A 16,007-nucleotide genomic window follows, 5' to 3' on the forward strand; every position below is an offset into this window, starting at 1 on the left:
AGACCCCCACTAAGGTGAGTGAGGAAGAAAAACATAGAACTCATAGAAGCAGCACTAAGAACAGGGCTAAACTGGCCAGAAGGACTGGATCTGAAACAAATAAACAAGCATAGAATCATGAGGGAAACTCAAAAACCATGACAAGGCAGTATGAGATGGTTCTCTTCCATTATTATTCCTTTTCTGTATCCATTGTAATCATATTTTTACCATACTTCAATGGGGCCACACTCTCAACCTGCAACTTTTTACTATTAATAACCTTTTTGGGGTTAGTTTTAGCCTCTGCCGCAATGTGCTCCTCATTTTCTATCTTTGCCTTCCAGATTGCTTGCAGACTGCTTAGTCAGCTACAGGTTCTTGCTTTAAAATCCACACAGGATGTTAGAGGGGGGTAATGTAATAATAATAATAATAATAATAATAAGTCGTTTATTTTGTAGCAGTTCTAAAAACCCAAGTCACATTCACCAGTCACATGTTAAAAATCAAGCATTTTATTGGTTGCTATAGGCTACTAGACCTGGTGATAGCCTTCAACTTTTTATCAGTTAACTTATCTAGTGACTTGTAAATTATATCACATTAGCACCACAGTGGACATTTTTAAAAAATGTTTGATCCTGAACAGTGTGCTGTTAAGCCATTTTTTATAGAGCACTAAACCAGAAATATAAATTACATTATTGAGACTAAACCAATTAAAAACACACCTGCTTTTATATAGAATGGAACTAAATATAAAATACACAGAATTAAGGCTTTGGCCTTGTTTGAAACCTTTGAAAAAAAAAAAGGTGTCCTCGCAATATGATAAATGAGCTTCTAAGTAGTGATGAGCGAATCTGTCCCGTTTGGCTTCGCCATAAAATTCGCGAAACGGCAAGAAAATTCATGGAACAGTGGAAAATTTGCGAAACGCATTTGTCGTGCGTTTTTTTGTCGCCCACGTCTAATTTTTTTTGTCGCCACACTTTTTGACGCGACCGTGCCCAATTTTGACGCGATCATGCCCAATTTGACGTGACCGCGCCCTTTTTTGACGCAACGGCTCCCAATTTGACGTGCGAAAAAAAAAATCTGCATGATGCATTTTTCTGGCAAAATTTCACAGAAGTTTCGCTAAACAATTCGCCCAGTCACGAAATGCGGAAATTTGCTGCAAATCCATGCCTGGCGAAAACATTCGCTCATCGCTACTTCTAAGCCTCTAACATGTCTAAACACAGAGATTACTACCAAAGTAAAATGGAAAAATACATAGTAAATAGTCATGAACTAATTTGTCCCGTTTAGTTGCGAAACAACGAAAAATCTGCGAAACGAAAGAATCTCAATGCTTTACCTCCTCCACCATCACTCCCATTACCTACCTGCGTCTCAGAGACAAATAATGACTCCATCCATTCAGTGCTAAGACATTAGCGTCTGTGACAATGTAGAAAATACTTGGGGTTAATTATACACACAGAACTTTGACCTTATCTGGAGGTTAATGATATATTTGATATACTGCTCCTCTAGAAAAGCTGTTTTGGGTAACCATGCAGAACGCATCATTTCATCATAAGATCCATTTAAATACTACATAAGAGAATTGCAGAAGCCATACATACAGATGAAGCTGGGATTTTCAAGCTTTCTTTAGTATCTTTGAGATAATATTTTTTACAAATAAATACCATGAAAGTCTTTGCAAGGTAGGACTAGTTCCACTTTCCCCCCCACCAACACACAGGGGGAAAATTTAAAAACACTGCACCTGGGCAGTAACCCATGGCAACCGATCAGATGATTGCTTCCATTGTTTAACCTGCAGCTGGCTGGAACAATCTAACCAGTGACTGGTTGCTATGGCTTACTGCCCAAGTGCAAAGTTGCTTAGTGTTTGTAAATAAGCCCCAGTGTAATGCAATCTCTCCTTGTTTGCCTTGTTTCTTGATTAAAACAATAAGCAAAAACTATGCTCAACGCAAGCCCTATTAATTGCACTCAAGTTGAATACTGCCTTTTTATCTGATAACAAATAATTGTTTTTACATTAAATTTACATAGTTCATTTGAGTTGATAATAGGGCTGCCTGGATGTCAGAAATGGAGGCAGGGGAGCTTTGACCGGGTTAGTTGGGGAGGGGGGATAGGGGTGGAGCTAGAAAGCAGGGAAGAAGCAGGAGCTTAGTTGGAAGCCTCACTTTGTTTGCAGCAGTGGCGGGAACAGCATCCCTTATTTTCCACTTATGTTCTGCAATAAATGCATTGAAAGGCCTAGCCGACAATTCGGTGTGCTTCTTCCCCTTGTAAAGTGTATGGAGTGGCTTGGGAGCGGCCGAGGAATTGAAGCACCCGGTGGAGATATGTGAGTGGTGTGCTGAAGAATTTTTCTTTTGGGGAACAGCATCCCACATAGGAGTCAATAGATTTAGTCTGTGATTCATGGAGGGCACATAGTTGCAGTTCAGTTAGCGGAGTGGGGAATGGGGGCGGTATTCTCCCATTCTGTAGAGTTGGTTGTTACTTCCCTGGTTATGGTACCGGGATTTAAGGGTTTGAGTGAGGCTTACACCCCTCTACTTGCCCATCCGAGTGCAACAGAACATTTATTTTAGTAAGGAGGCTAATACATAGGGGCACATTTACTAAACTTTTTTGAGATTACTTCGTATGTTTTCTAATTTTTTTTAACTTATAGAACATTTGGAATATATGGGAAAAGTTTGTTAAAATTCCACAAGTTTTTTGTGGTTTTTGTTAAAACAAAAACAATTGCGATATTTTTCTACGACCAATAAAAGACATTTTAGAACAGTGCTGTCCAACTTCTGTGGTGCCGAGGGCCGGAATTTCTCTAGCATACATGGTGGAGGCCCGCTAATGGAAGCCAGTTTGAACCACACCCACTTCAAACCACACCCATTTTATCACAATGGTGGTAGTGCAGCAAAAACCCAAATGCTTGGTCCTCACTGCGGGGATATCAACAGTTATTCATATATGAAAGAATTATATTATGTCATATTAAGACACACCCTTAAATCCATATGTCTCCTCCTCCCCTGTGGATAGCACAGCAACCCCCAGTACATAATTACACACCTTGGGGACCATTTAATGACTGTTTCCAACTACTAACAAACTCCCAGAACAAGCCCCTGCCAGGTTCACCTCTCACAGGCAGCATAGGACAAGCAGAGTATGGCACACACAGGCAGCCATACTCTGCCTGCCCTACCTGTGTGTGCCATACTCTGCCTGCCCTATGCTGCATGTGTGTGCCATACTCTGCCTGCCCTCCCCTGCCTATGTGTGCCATACTCTGCCTACCCTATGCTGCCTGTGTGTGCCATACTCTGCCTGCCCTATGCTGCCTGTGTGTGCCATACTCTGCCTACCCTATGCTGCCTGTGTGTGCCATACTCTGCCTGCCCTCCCCTGCCTGTGTGTGCCATACTCTGTCTACCCTATGCTGCCTGTGTGTGCCATACTCTGCCTACCCTATGCTGCCTGTGTGTGCCATACTCTGCCTGCCCTACCTGTGTGTGCCATACTCTGCCTGCCCTATGCTGCATGTGTGTGCCATACTCTGCCTGCCCTATGCTGCATGTGTGTGCCATACTCTGCCTGCCCTTCCCTGCCTGTGTGTGCCATACTCTGCCTAACCTATGCTGCCTGTGTGCCATACTATGCCTACCCTATGCTGCCTGTGTGTGCCATATACACAGGCAGCATAGTCCAGGCACTACATACAATGTGGGTGATTACAGCCTGAGCCTGAGGTGTAAACACTGCAGGGGGTGAACAATGCAGAAACTAAACTAAAACTAAACTAAACTGTTTAAACAATACGGGGTGATTACAGCCTGAATCTGAGGTGAGAACCATGCAGGGGGCCAGTTCATCTCAGTACGATACCTTGAAGCTTACACAAAGGTAAACCATCAAAGCAGCCAGACAGGTGGGGGGCGACACAGAGGGGCCGCCAGTTGGACAGCACTGTTTTAGAACATCAGAAATTATTGTGGTTACTACAGTTTTTTACCATATCGTGATTTAAGCCCAGAAAAACATTGAATTTTAGTAAATGTGCCCCATAGTCTGTGAAACTTTGGCTACAAAGGCTTAGGGTTTGGACAAACTTTGCTGACTGCAAAATTCAGGGAGTGATAATGCGCCCCCTTTAACATTTGAAAAAAAAAGAACTATTCCTCATATCCAGGTCTCCAGAGAATATACTTAGCCTGACTGCCAGATAATTACATACAGGTGTGGGATCCATTATCAGGAAACCCATTATCCAGAAAGCTCCGAATTATGGAAAGGTTGCCTCCCATAGACTCCAGTAAAATGAAATAATTCAGATTTTTAAAATGTATTCCCTTTTTCTTTGTAATAATAAAACAGTACCTTGTATTCGATACCAATTAAGGGATAATGGATCCTTATTGGAGGCAAACTACTACTTGTCTACTAAAAAAACAATAAAACATTAATTAAACCGAATAGTATTCTATTCGGTTTAATTAATGTTTTATTGTTTTTTTAGTAGACAAGGTATGGAAATCCAAATTACTGAAAGACCCCTTATCCGGAATACCCTTGGTCCTGAGCATTCTGGATAATGGGTCCTATACCTGTATATCTAATGTTGACCCAGTATGGCCCACCTAATGTAATCTAAAAGCAGTCAAATACAAATAAAAGCATATTTCTGTTTAAAACTCCTAAACCACTTTTTCCAGCAATTATTCCTCTTCATGCATGTAACAATCCCATGGAACCAGGCTCTGGGACTGGGGTTTTTAGGGGCCCACCGGGGCTGCTACCTCAAGGGCCCCCACCTCAGTTGCACACCCTGTTCCTTACACTTGCTACCAGCAAGCCGCCACACATGTGTGCACTTACATAGCGCACCTCTGGCCCACGTGTGTATGAGCGCACGCATTGCATCTCCTTACTTTTATTTCAGCACAACTTCAAGGCATGGAGCAGGCCTGGGCCGGCGGGGCCCACCAGATGTTCAACCTTGTATGTGGGTATATACAGTATAGGTATGGGATCCCTTATCCGGAAACCCATTATCCAGAAAGCTCAGAATTACAGAAAGCCCGTCTCCCATAAACTCCATTTTAATCGAATAATTCAGAACATTAAAAATGATTTCCTTTTTCTCTGTAATAATAAAACAGTACCTGTACTTGATCCCAACTAAGATATAATTACCCCTTATTGGGGGCAGAACAGTCCTATTGGGTTTATTTAATGGTTAAATGATTCCCTTTTCTCTGTAATAATAAAACAGTACCTGTACTTGATCCCAACTAAGATATAATTACCCCTTATTGGGGGCAGAACAGCCCTATTGGGTTTATTTAATGGTTAAATGATTCCCTTTTCTCTGTAATAATAAAACAGTACCTGTACTTGATCCCAACTAAGATATAATTACCCCTTATTGGGGCAGAACAGCCCTATTGGGTTTATTTAATGGTTAAATGATTCCCTTTTCTCTGTAATAATAAAACAGTACCTGTACTTGATCCCAACTAAGATATAATTACCCCTTATTGGGGGCAGAACAGCCCTATTGGGTTTATTTAATGGTTAAATGATTCCCTTTTCTCTGTAATAATAAAACAGTACCTTGTGATTGATCCCAACTAAGATAGAATTAATCCTTATTGGGGCAGAACAATCCTATTGGGTTTAATCAATTTTTTATTAATTTTTTAGTAGACTTAAGGTATGGAGATCCAAATTACGGAAATGCCCCTTATCCGGAACACCCTTGGTCCCGAGCATTCTGGATAATGGGTCCTATACCTGTATAGTGATATTTCTTAATTTTTGAAGTCTCCCTCGAGGCTTCAGCACTGACCAAAATACCTGCCTCAGTCAAGATCAGTAACACTGGGCCCAGACATGACTTATTCCCTGCTTTGATTTCTTCAATATTAGTATCACTTTTCACCCATGTCTCCCTCCCCTGCCCCTTGATTGCACCTTCTCTTTTTAGTTACCCTTTTCCCTTGCACTACAAGTGTCCGTCATCTCTAACACTCCCTGGCAATACAATAAAAAGGCAAGAACACCACAAAATATGTATTAAAGCTTTATTTATAAAATAGATGTTATTTGTTTGTATTAAATTTTAGTCTAAAAGAAACCTGCCTATTTGCTAGTTGGTCCAGAGGAAGGCGAAAAACCACCATCTGAAGCCAGAGCCAATTTGCCTCAGAGGGGAAAAAATTCCTTCCTGACTCCCAAAAGGGCAATCGGACAAGTCCCTGGATCAACTTGTACTAAGGGTTTATGTCAGTGTGTATGTGAGGGGATTAGAGAGGAGGTGTCGCTGGCTCTACAGTGGGAGATTTGGAGTGTGTGAGGGTGGAACAGAAGATAAATGGAAGAGACTAGCTGAAGAGAAATAAGAGATTAGAATAAGGCAAAGAGCATGCTGGTTGAGGAGTAGACAAATGAAGGGAAGGCAGGTGGTGGAGCTAAAATTAAGAGAAGAGACCTTGGGTGGAGCTATGGTAATTTGAATCTAATGTCCCACTGGTGGAGCTGTGGTGTTTAAAAATGTGAATGCCACTGGTGAATCTGTAGAAATCTGTGGTGAGTATTACTGTTGCTGTGGTTGTTTGAAATGAAGATATTAAAGGAAAGACATAATTGGTGGAGCAGTGGTAGTCTGAGATATGATGACAGATAATGATGACAGATCTACAGTTAGAAAAACAGATCTGAATGCAGATGTTAAAGGCAGAGACTGCTGGTGGAGTTACAGTTATTTAAAGAGGAGACGCCACTGTGGAGACGCTGGGGCAGCTGCAAGGATCGTGTTGATGGAGATACAGATGCTAGAGGTGTGGTAGTCTGAGGAAAGAGCCTAGTGGTAAAGGAGCAGTAGAAGAAGGAGAGATGGTACCTTTCTCTGCAGATGTTCCTTTCTCCTTGGATGGTATACAGGAGACTCACCCTGGGCACTTGATGTTATTGGCCACAGGATCACACACAGGCAAAACCCTCCAGGGCCATTTGCTGAGCCTCCTTCTGTTCTGGCGATGTTTCAATTGCGCAGAAGTCACAGGCTCGCCATAGATGTTCCATGGCACAGCAAGGCCGTAGATGTTCCATGGCCTGCCGTAGCTGTTCCCTGGCCCCGCGTAGTTGTTCCCTGGCCCACCGTAGTTGTTGACTGGCCCGCCGTAGCTGTTCCCTGGCCCGCTGTAGTTGTTCCCTGGCCCGCCGTAGCTGTTCCCTGGCCCAGCGAACTGCTCTAAATCCTATATAGATAAATAAAATCACGGTAAGGAAAAAAAAACGAAAATGAATCCCTGGGACGGCCTTTCATCCAACTAGTCTGAACTACTGAACCCATTTCACTACAATTACCAGCAGATTTGACATGGCGGTAGTTCCATGATTCTACTACGAGTATACTGCGTCTGCTACTGACTTGCAGCAAGCGAATTGGATGCAAATGCTGTTACTATTGCTGCGCAGATTGAACTGCAGTTTACAAAAGCACCTACTAATTAGCGCATGTATTGCTGCAGGCGCAACAGTTGCTAGAGTAATGGCAACCAACTAGCACTTGAGATTTATAACAGGAAAGCTGCAAAATAAAACTTATATGATTCAAAAGCAACATTATATTACATTATATTATTGTACTAAAATGTAATAATAAGGTAAAGTACCCCTCTAAAAATGTGTTTATTATTCCTAGCACCACTATTACAATTCCAGCTCAAGCAGCTTCTCATTTTAGTAAGTTAAGTGATGTGACAGTACAGCCATAACAAATATAATGGATTCCTTCACCTTGTTTGGCCGGCCGGTTCTGCACAGCCCGAAGGTGTTCCTCGATTTCAGCCCTGATGGTCTTCGCAGGGGGCAGTTCAGTAATGAACGGGTGCTGCAGCAGCTCTTCCGCACTCCATCTCCGGGAAGGATCCTTCTCAAGGCACGACTCCAAGAAGGACACAAAAGTTTGAGACCTGGAAAAAGGAAAAGATTTGAGCAAGAAAAACAGATGTATCGCTTTAATCGCTAATATGCCAAGGTGAGAGACACACAGAGTTGCAGTATCAGCATCGCACAGTGACATGAGCTGGGAAGGACTCACCAGGTCCTTGATATGAGCCTCGGAGAGTCGTTAGCAATGATCAGGTCCGACACTAGCTCCTGATCGGCGTATGCTAAAAGTTAAAAACATATATATATCAGTCCCTTCAAACACGAAGCTGAAGTATTGGGGCTTATTCGCTATTTCCACCATAATAGACATTTTGCTTTAGAATAATTATAACAAACAATACATAACAAACAAACAATACCCCTGCACATAGAAACACAGGCATGGCCTGGATTTCTGCATGTAACAAATGACTAAATAAAGGCTCTTTGCCAGACTGGGTAACAATTCCTTGGTTACAATGTACAGAAACCCACAATTGTTGTGATTCACTTACGTGTTTCTCCCTCGGCCATTTCGATGGCAGTGATTCCAAGGGACCAGATGTCACACTGGAAAAGAAGACACCAAAGAGCATTAGGATAGAATTGGGTTAGCGCATGATTTAGTTACTTGTTACCGGGGGGTTCCCAATGGCTTCATGTTTAGCACTCATGTAACTGAATTGGCCTTTACTGAATGCAGCACCCATTTGTGCAGACACATAAATGCCATTGGGTCCTCCTACTGCTCCTACAACATACTTTGGTGTCGAATTCCGGTTCCCTGTCCCTCCTCCTAAAGGCCTCGGGTGCCATCCAGTGCGCTGTCCCATCAGCCTGGTTGCACTTTCCTGTCTGTGGGTCCAGGTCCCAGCAGAGTCCGAAATCGACTGAAATGACAGATTAAATATATAAATGGAAAATGAATTCATTTTAAGGGCAATAAGATAGAAACCTGTATCATGATACCCTCTGTACTTTATATCCACAGAAGCTTCCCCCCATCCATTCATCTTACAACTATAAGTTTTACTCACTGAGTTTGATGTTTCCCTTCTCGGTGAGCATCACGTTGGGGCTCTTGATGTCCCTGTGAACGGCCCGGTGGTGGTGAATGTGGTTGAGAGCCTGGGGAGATTGAGATGTAGGTTATAAGAATATAACAGACATTTGGTTAAATATTCCTAACAAAGAGCGTGTATATGTTAAGTAAAATAATAGAAGAGTCTTTAAGGAGTTAATCCAAGTTTACCTTCAATACCTCCCTGCAGACATAGCCAATCCAGGTCTCCTTCAGGGATTGGCCTTCGGTGCTGTCGATCAGGTTGTACAGGGAGCCGCCGCTGCAGTACTCAAGGACAAGCTGCAATAGGAAGGAATGATTTCAGGCCGTGTATGTATTTTATCGCCTCCAATGGAGATCTCTTTGGCACATAAGGGATGAATGTGATGCAACAAACAATTTCTTACCTCCAGATACTCCGATGACGTCTCGTTTGGAGCAGGGTGGTAATAAGCTCCATAGTAAGAGGCGATGTTCCTGTGCCTGCTGAACTTCAGGAGAAAGCTTACCTCTCGGCAGACTGACTCCTCATCCTGGAGAGGAAAAATAGAAACCCTTTAGCTCACATAGGCAGCCACACAATAGGGATGATATGGAGAAAGGAACTATAAAGAAACCTTACCCGAGTGATGTTGGCCATCTTGACGGCTACCTTACCTCTTCGATGGTGATGGCCCTGTAACACACACAGAAAGGTGTAACTGACATTCAGTATTAGCTGGAAATATCAAGACTCATATTGGGAACAAACTGACAGAAATATTGGGTTATTAAGGAATGTAATCATGTGCATAGCAGGGATAGTGATAGCACTTTCAACTTGCTTTCAGCTCCCCCTGCTCTCTAGGAATTTGGTTGGTCCCTTACCATGAACACGGCTCCAGTGCCGCCCTCTCCGATTTGCATCTTCTTGGTCAGCCGACCATCAGGAGGCTGGGAAAAATAGATAAATAGAATTAATGGGGAATTTTATTGATAACATAATATTCCACGGGGTAAAAAATATGTATTAACTACAATGGGGGCAGACAGGAAGGAGAGGGACTTTTGGGAAGGAGGGGCATGAGAAACACATGAGAGACAGAGGCAATTGGCAGGTGTGAGGTACATAAAACTGGGGGGGGGTATCACCAAACCAACACCCAAATTCCATGCTCTAGCAGCCCCTACAGCAGGGGTAGGGAACCTATGGCTCGGGAGCCAGATGTGGCTCTTTTGATGGCTGCATCTGGCTCTCTGCCAAATCTTAAATAAAAAAAATAACGGGGGTGTGGCCTGCGCTCGGTGGATAGAAGACGTGTTCTAAGCCTTAGAACACGTCTTCTATCCGCCGAGCGCAGGCTACGCCCTCCTCCGCATCGCATCCAGCATCCTTGGCACCCACCCTACCTTGCCCCTGTGCTCGGCGGATAGAAGACATGTTCTAAGCCTTAGAACACGTCTTCCATCTCCCGAGCGCAGGCCACGCCCTTCTCTGCATCGCATCCAGCATCCTTGGGACGCACCCTACCTTGCCCCGCAGCATCCGCGCCCAAACATATTGTATGGCTCTCACGGAATTACATTTTAAAATATGTGGTGTTTATGGCTCTCTCAGCCAAAAAGGTTCCCGACCCCTGCCCTACAGGGAGTTGGTCATGTATGTCACCCTCTTTCCTACTCACCTTATAAATTTCAGAGAGGCATCCGAATTCAGCTGTTCGCTGAGGGAAAATTAAAAGATTTTGTTAGTTTAAAGGGTCATTATTAGGCCCAACACTTGCTGAGTAACAAAATGGTACTACCCTCATGTGGAACATGCCCTTCCACTAAAAGTGGGGTCCCATAGCAAATTCACTTTAGGACCTTTTAAACCTTGGCCAAGAATGGGACTTTATTCACAAACCAACTTATTAGTCTTTGCCCCACTGTGCCCCCTACACCCCCTGGGCCCCCAGCAGTCACAGGGTCTCCTTTCTCTATAGTTACACCCCTGGATAGTAAAGAACTGTCTGATAAAGTGTCTGATTCTGGGATAAATTGGCCCCATATAGAACCAGATATTTATTCAGGCTCATTAAAGAGCCCCATATGGGCAGAACACTGCTCTGTGTGTCACTGAATGGGTTAACATTCTATACTTTACACCAAAACCCTTGAGTCAAATGAAATCCATAGCAGGAGCCTTACCTTCCTCCGGGGGGCGCAGAATGGCATTGCGCCCTAGTGGTTTTGCTCTTAAAAGAGCAGTTGGGTTTAGAAAAAAAATAAATCAGCTGATATCAATGGAAGATGTTTTTTCCAAAGAAAAGCTGAAAATTTCAGGAAAATCACTGAAAATCGCTCAGAAATCGCTCAGAAATCGCTCAGAAATCGCTCAGAAATCGCTCAGAAATCGCTCTGTCGCACAAAATTTCACTGTATGGGGGGACAGAAATGAAAAGATAAAAGTTCCATGGTCCGGCCCTCTCTGCTATACAGATCAGGATACACTGCATTATATTCACATTATTCCCCCCTGACCAATCCTTTCATTTTACCAAAAAACTGATATTTATTCTCTATGATATTTTCATTCAAATTTCTGAAATCTGAGTTCTGTGTAATGTGACATTATCTCAGGTTAGCAAAAGTCATGCTGCTGAGTTCTGCAGCAATAACGGCATTAAAGGTGAAGTTCCCCTTTAAATTATGGTGAAACAGGTTGCAGCATTTCCCCGTATTTGGCACCATCCTTCCTTCCTTCTATTAGAACATAATGCCCAGTCCCTCCTGCAATGTTATCACCACCACCATATAACTAAGGCCCAATGGTGGGACAGCAGACAAGGATTCTGGGAGTTGTAGTTCTGCAGCACCTTGGGGGCCACATGTTGGGGGACTATGGATAATACTGGGAGTATTCTATCCTTTAGGTCAGGGAAAAAACTGGCATAGGCACCTGCCCTGTTATACTACAATTCCCAGTATCCAATGTAACCCAGTGCTGTCATGCCTGGCAATATACATAGCACCCAGGGGTAAGGAACACACATATATATACATAGCACCCAGGGGTAAGGAACGGCTGACAGTGGCAGATGCAGCCCAGTAACCTCTGAAAAATCTATGCCATGTTGTACTGACACCCTGCTTGTGTTTCTTAGTTCAGAAGGCAGCTGCAAAGGCTTTCAGGGCATGCTGGGAGCTGTAGTTCTGTGCTAAATAACTATGGGCAAAGCTCTATATAACATAAAGCTCTAAGATGTTACTAGGCATCATCACCCCCCCATCACTTGCACCAGTCCAGGTGATGATATCATTACTAGCATAGGATACTGAATTTCTGACTGTTTAACAGGATGTACCAATACATGGGTAGGGGGATTTCAACTTGCACAAAAGGGAAATAGCAATAATGGCAGCTCTCAGAGCAGAGGGGATCCCATATAAAGGAAGGGAGAGGATTACAGGTACTTGTTTTGGATTTCATGAAAGAGAACAGTAGTTGGATTGGGAATGATGGAGCACATTAATGTATCCCCTGTATGAGTGTCTGTATGCTCCACTCACCTCTATAGTAAAGATTAATATACCTAAATGGGTTGCAGCCAATCACATTTGAGTTTAAGATTTTACCTATGACTGGCTACCAAGATCCAACATGTATATAAATAATGCTGAGCTGAATGGGACCCTAGCAACCACAGGACAAGGGCCACAAGCTGCAGGTCTGATAGGGGATGATGGGAGTTGTAGGTCAGTGACAGTAACAGGACTACAGGCTGAAAGTATGATAGGGGATGCTGGGAGTTGGGACAAGCAATGGCTGCCTGTCATTAACTGCCCCAGACAGCATCAGTGGCCCATTAATGCCTGCAAAATGGCAACTCTGAAACTTTATGTTTAAAAGCTTTTTAAAGAAGGCAGTTTTATGTACAAAGTAAGAAACAGAGAGAGAAATATGAATATTAAGAGCATTGGAGGCAGAACCTGAACACCAAGTGGCCAACTGTCATCCCAAACACTGTCAGACTTTGCCCTTAATAATTTCCAAACTTGTTTTAATACACAGCAAAATTAAAAACAACATAAATATTAATATTAGAAGAGGAATCTGAATCCCAAATGTTATTTTATGCTTTTTGTATTTATTCTGAGAGGTCTGTAGCCTCCCTGCTCCCCTATTTATTCCCCCAACCGCTACTCTCCAATAGTCATGTTTTATATGTATGTATTTATGTATTAAACTTGAAAAATTCTATGCAAACCCAAGGCTAATATCCCAGGCGCTACCTAGTGATGCAATTAAGTAGTGATTTTCTGCATTTATGTCATTATTTTCCTAAAATGTCCCCCCAGCGTGTGGCGCGCTCCACTTACCTCTGATCCCAGAAATGAAAGTGAGAAAAGCCGTTAATAACGGACACTCTAGCAACCAAATGACAGTTAAAACCGTTAAACTTAAGGGCATCACAATGGTTCAGTCACACATCAGGCTTATGGCAGTGTCACAGTGACAGTTGGTGGCTGTGAAATAGCAGCTTTGAGACTTGTAGCTTAAAATCCTACAAACCAGACACTTTTAAATACAGTGTGACTTACAGTAAGCAATGGGAATATCAATATATTAGAAGAATATGGATACCAAATGTTATTTTATACTTCCATGTATCTATGCTGAGAGGTTTGTAGGCTCCCTGTTCCCCAATTCTTCCTACCAACCCAGCTCTCATAATAGAGTTTTATATTTATTAAATAAAAGAATATGTGTAAAACCAAAGCTAATACCCCAGGTGCTTTATTTCATTTCTGCCATTATTTTCTGCCATTATTCGTCTCCAGCGATGAGCTCTCCCACCTGGGCTGAACATTTCCATCTTTCTCGTACCCCTGAGCAGAAACATAAAATTATAGACACCATTGGATACCCCTGTTTGAATCACAGGGATATTAGAGTTGCAGTAAAGAGAAATAAACCATATTATTTATATTTGTGGTTGTGGCGATTATTTTTTTTTCTATTTAACAGACCAACTACAGTACGGTTACACTTTGCAAAACACTTTGGGGCTGATTTACTAATCCACGAATCCGAATGGGAAAAATTCGGATTGGAAACAAACATTTTGCGACTTTTTCGTATTTTTTGCGATTTTTTTCGTCGCAGTTACGACTTTTTTGTAAATTGTCGCGACTTTTTCATAGCCGTTATGACTTGCACGAATTGTCGCAACTTTTTCGTAGCCGTTACGATTTGCTCGTATATTGTCACGACTTTTTCGTATTGATCGTTCGTAAACGGTGGGTGACTTTGCATGATTTTGGAAGTCTCCCATAGGACTCAATGGCACTCTGCAGCTCCAACCTGGCCCAAGGAAAGTCTCCCATAGGGCTCAATGGCACTCTGCAGCTCCAACCTGGCCCAAGGAAAGTCTCCCATAGGGCTCAATGGCACTCTGCAGCTCCAACCCGGCCCAAGGAAAGTCTCCCATAGGGCTCAATGGCACTCTGCAGCTCCAACCTGGCCCAAGGAAAGTCTCCCATAGGGCTCAATGGCACTCTGCAGCTCCAACCCGGCCCAAGGAAAGTCTCCCATAGGGCTCAATGGCACTCTGCAGCTCCAACCTGGCCCAAGGAAAGTCTCCCATAGGGCTCAATGGCACACTGCAGCTCCAACCCGGCCCAAGGAAAGTCTCCCATAGGACTCAATGGCACTCTGCAGCTCCAACCCAGCCCAAGGAAAGTCTCCCATAGGGCTCAATGGCACACTGCAGCTCCAACCCGGCCCAAGGAAAGTCTCCCATAGAGCTCAATGGCACTCTGCAGCTCCAACCTGGCCCAAGGAAAGTCTCCCATAGGACTCAATGGCACTCTGCAGCCTCTGCAGCTCCAACCTGGCCCAAGGAAAGTCTCCCATAGGGCTCAATGGCACTCTGCAGCTCCAACCTGGCCCAAGGAAAGTCTCCCATAGGGCTCAATGGCACTCTGCAGCTCCAACCTGGCCCAAGGAAAGTCTCCCATAGGGCTCAATGGCACTCTGCAGCTCCAACCCAGCCCAAGGAAAGTCTCCCATAGGACTCAATGGCACTCTGCAGCCTCTGCAGCTACAACCTGGCCCAAGGAAAGTCTCCCATAGGGCTCAATGGCACTCTGCAGCTCCAACCTGGCCCAAGGAAAGTCTCCCATAGGGCTCAATGGCACTCTGCAGCTCCAACCCGGCCCAAGGAAAGTCTCCCATAGGGCTCAATGGCACTCTGCAGCTCCAACCCGGCCCAAGGAAAGTCTCCCATAGGGCTCAATGGCACTCTGCAGCTCCAACCCGGCCCAAGGAAAGTCTCCCATAGGGCTCAATGGCACTCTGCAGCTCCAACCCGGCCCAAGGAAAGTCTCCCATAGGGCTCAATGGCACTCTGCAGCTCCAACCTGGCCCAAGGAAAGTCACGATACTGAAGCTTGAATGAATCCGAAACTTTCGTACTCGGCGCGACAGCTACGCAAAAGTCGCAACAATTAGCGCAAGTCGTAACGCTACGAAAAAATCGCGACAATTTGCGAAAAAGTCGTAACGGCTACTAAAAAGTTGCGACAATTTACGAAAAAAAACCACAAAATACTGATCTTTACGGAAAAAACGCATTCGGACGCTTTTTGGACGTTTGTGGATTAGTAAATGTGCCCCTTTGTGTTTATTTACAGCTACATCCCTGGTGCCCTTACCTATGAATATGATAGTTATGCAGCAATATATATTGTGGGTATTTTGCCCTTGAATGGTTGGTGAGATAATAAATCCACCCGCCAGCATCTGAGTGTCTGTACAGCCCTATAGGGGTACATCAGACACAGTAATGGGCAGTGCCCCCAGCTTAAGGGGCTAAGGATTAAAAGCAGAAATACATGTACATTAGCCACCATGTAGGTATTTTGCCTAAGGGGAACACAGACAGGAAGGCTTTGTTCCCCCACCAATTACAAAGAGATGCAAAATTTGGAGTAAATGCTGGGGTAACTCTGTATCTGCAGG

The 16,007-nt window shown here is 43.7% G+C and overlaps 1 long non-coding RNA gene across 1 annotated transcript; it reads right to left on the bottom strand.

Moving 5' to 3' along the window:
* Nucleotides 1-7,709: 7,709 nt before the first annotated feature.
* Nucleotides 7,710-9,920, bottom strand: LOC116410329. Its single transcript, XR_004222292.1, has 4 exons — nt 9,212-9,920; nt 8,722-9,087; nt 8,129-8,529; nt 7,710-8,000 (listed from the first exon to the last, which is right to left on the bottom strand). It is a non-coding gene; the product is annotated as an uncharacterized LOC116410329 (long non-coding RNA).
* Between the last annotated feature and the right edge of the window lie 6,087 nt (nt 9,921-16,007).

Source organism: Xenopus tropicalis, chromosome 4 (assembly GCF_000004195.4).
Source record: "Xenopus tropicalis strain Nigerian chromosome 4, UCB_Xtro_10.0, whole genome shotgun sequence".
Classification (NCBI taxonomy): Eukaryota; Metazoa; Chordata; class Amphibia; order Anura; family Pipidae; genus Xenopus; species Xenopus tropicalis.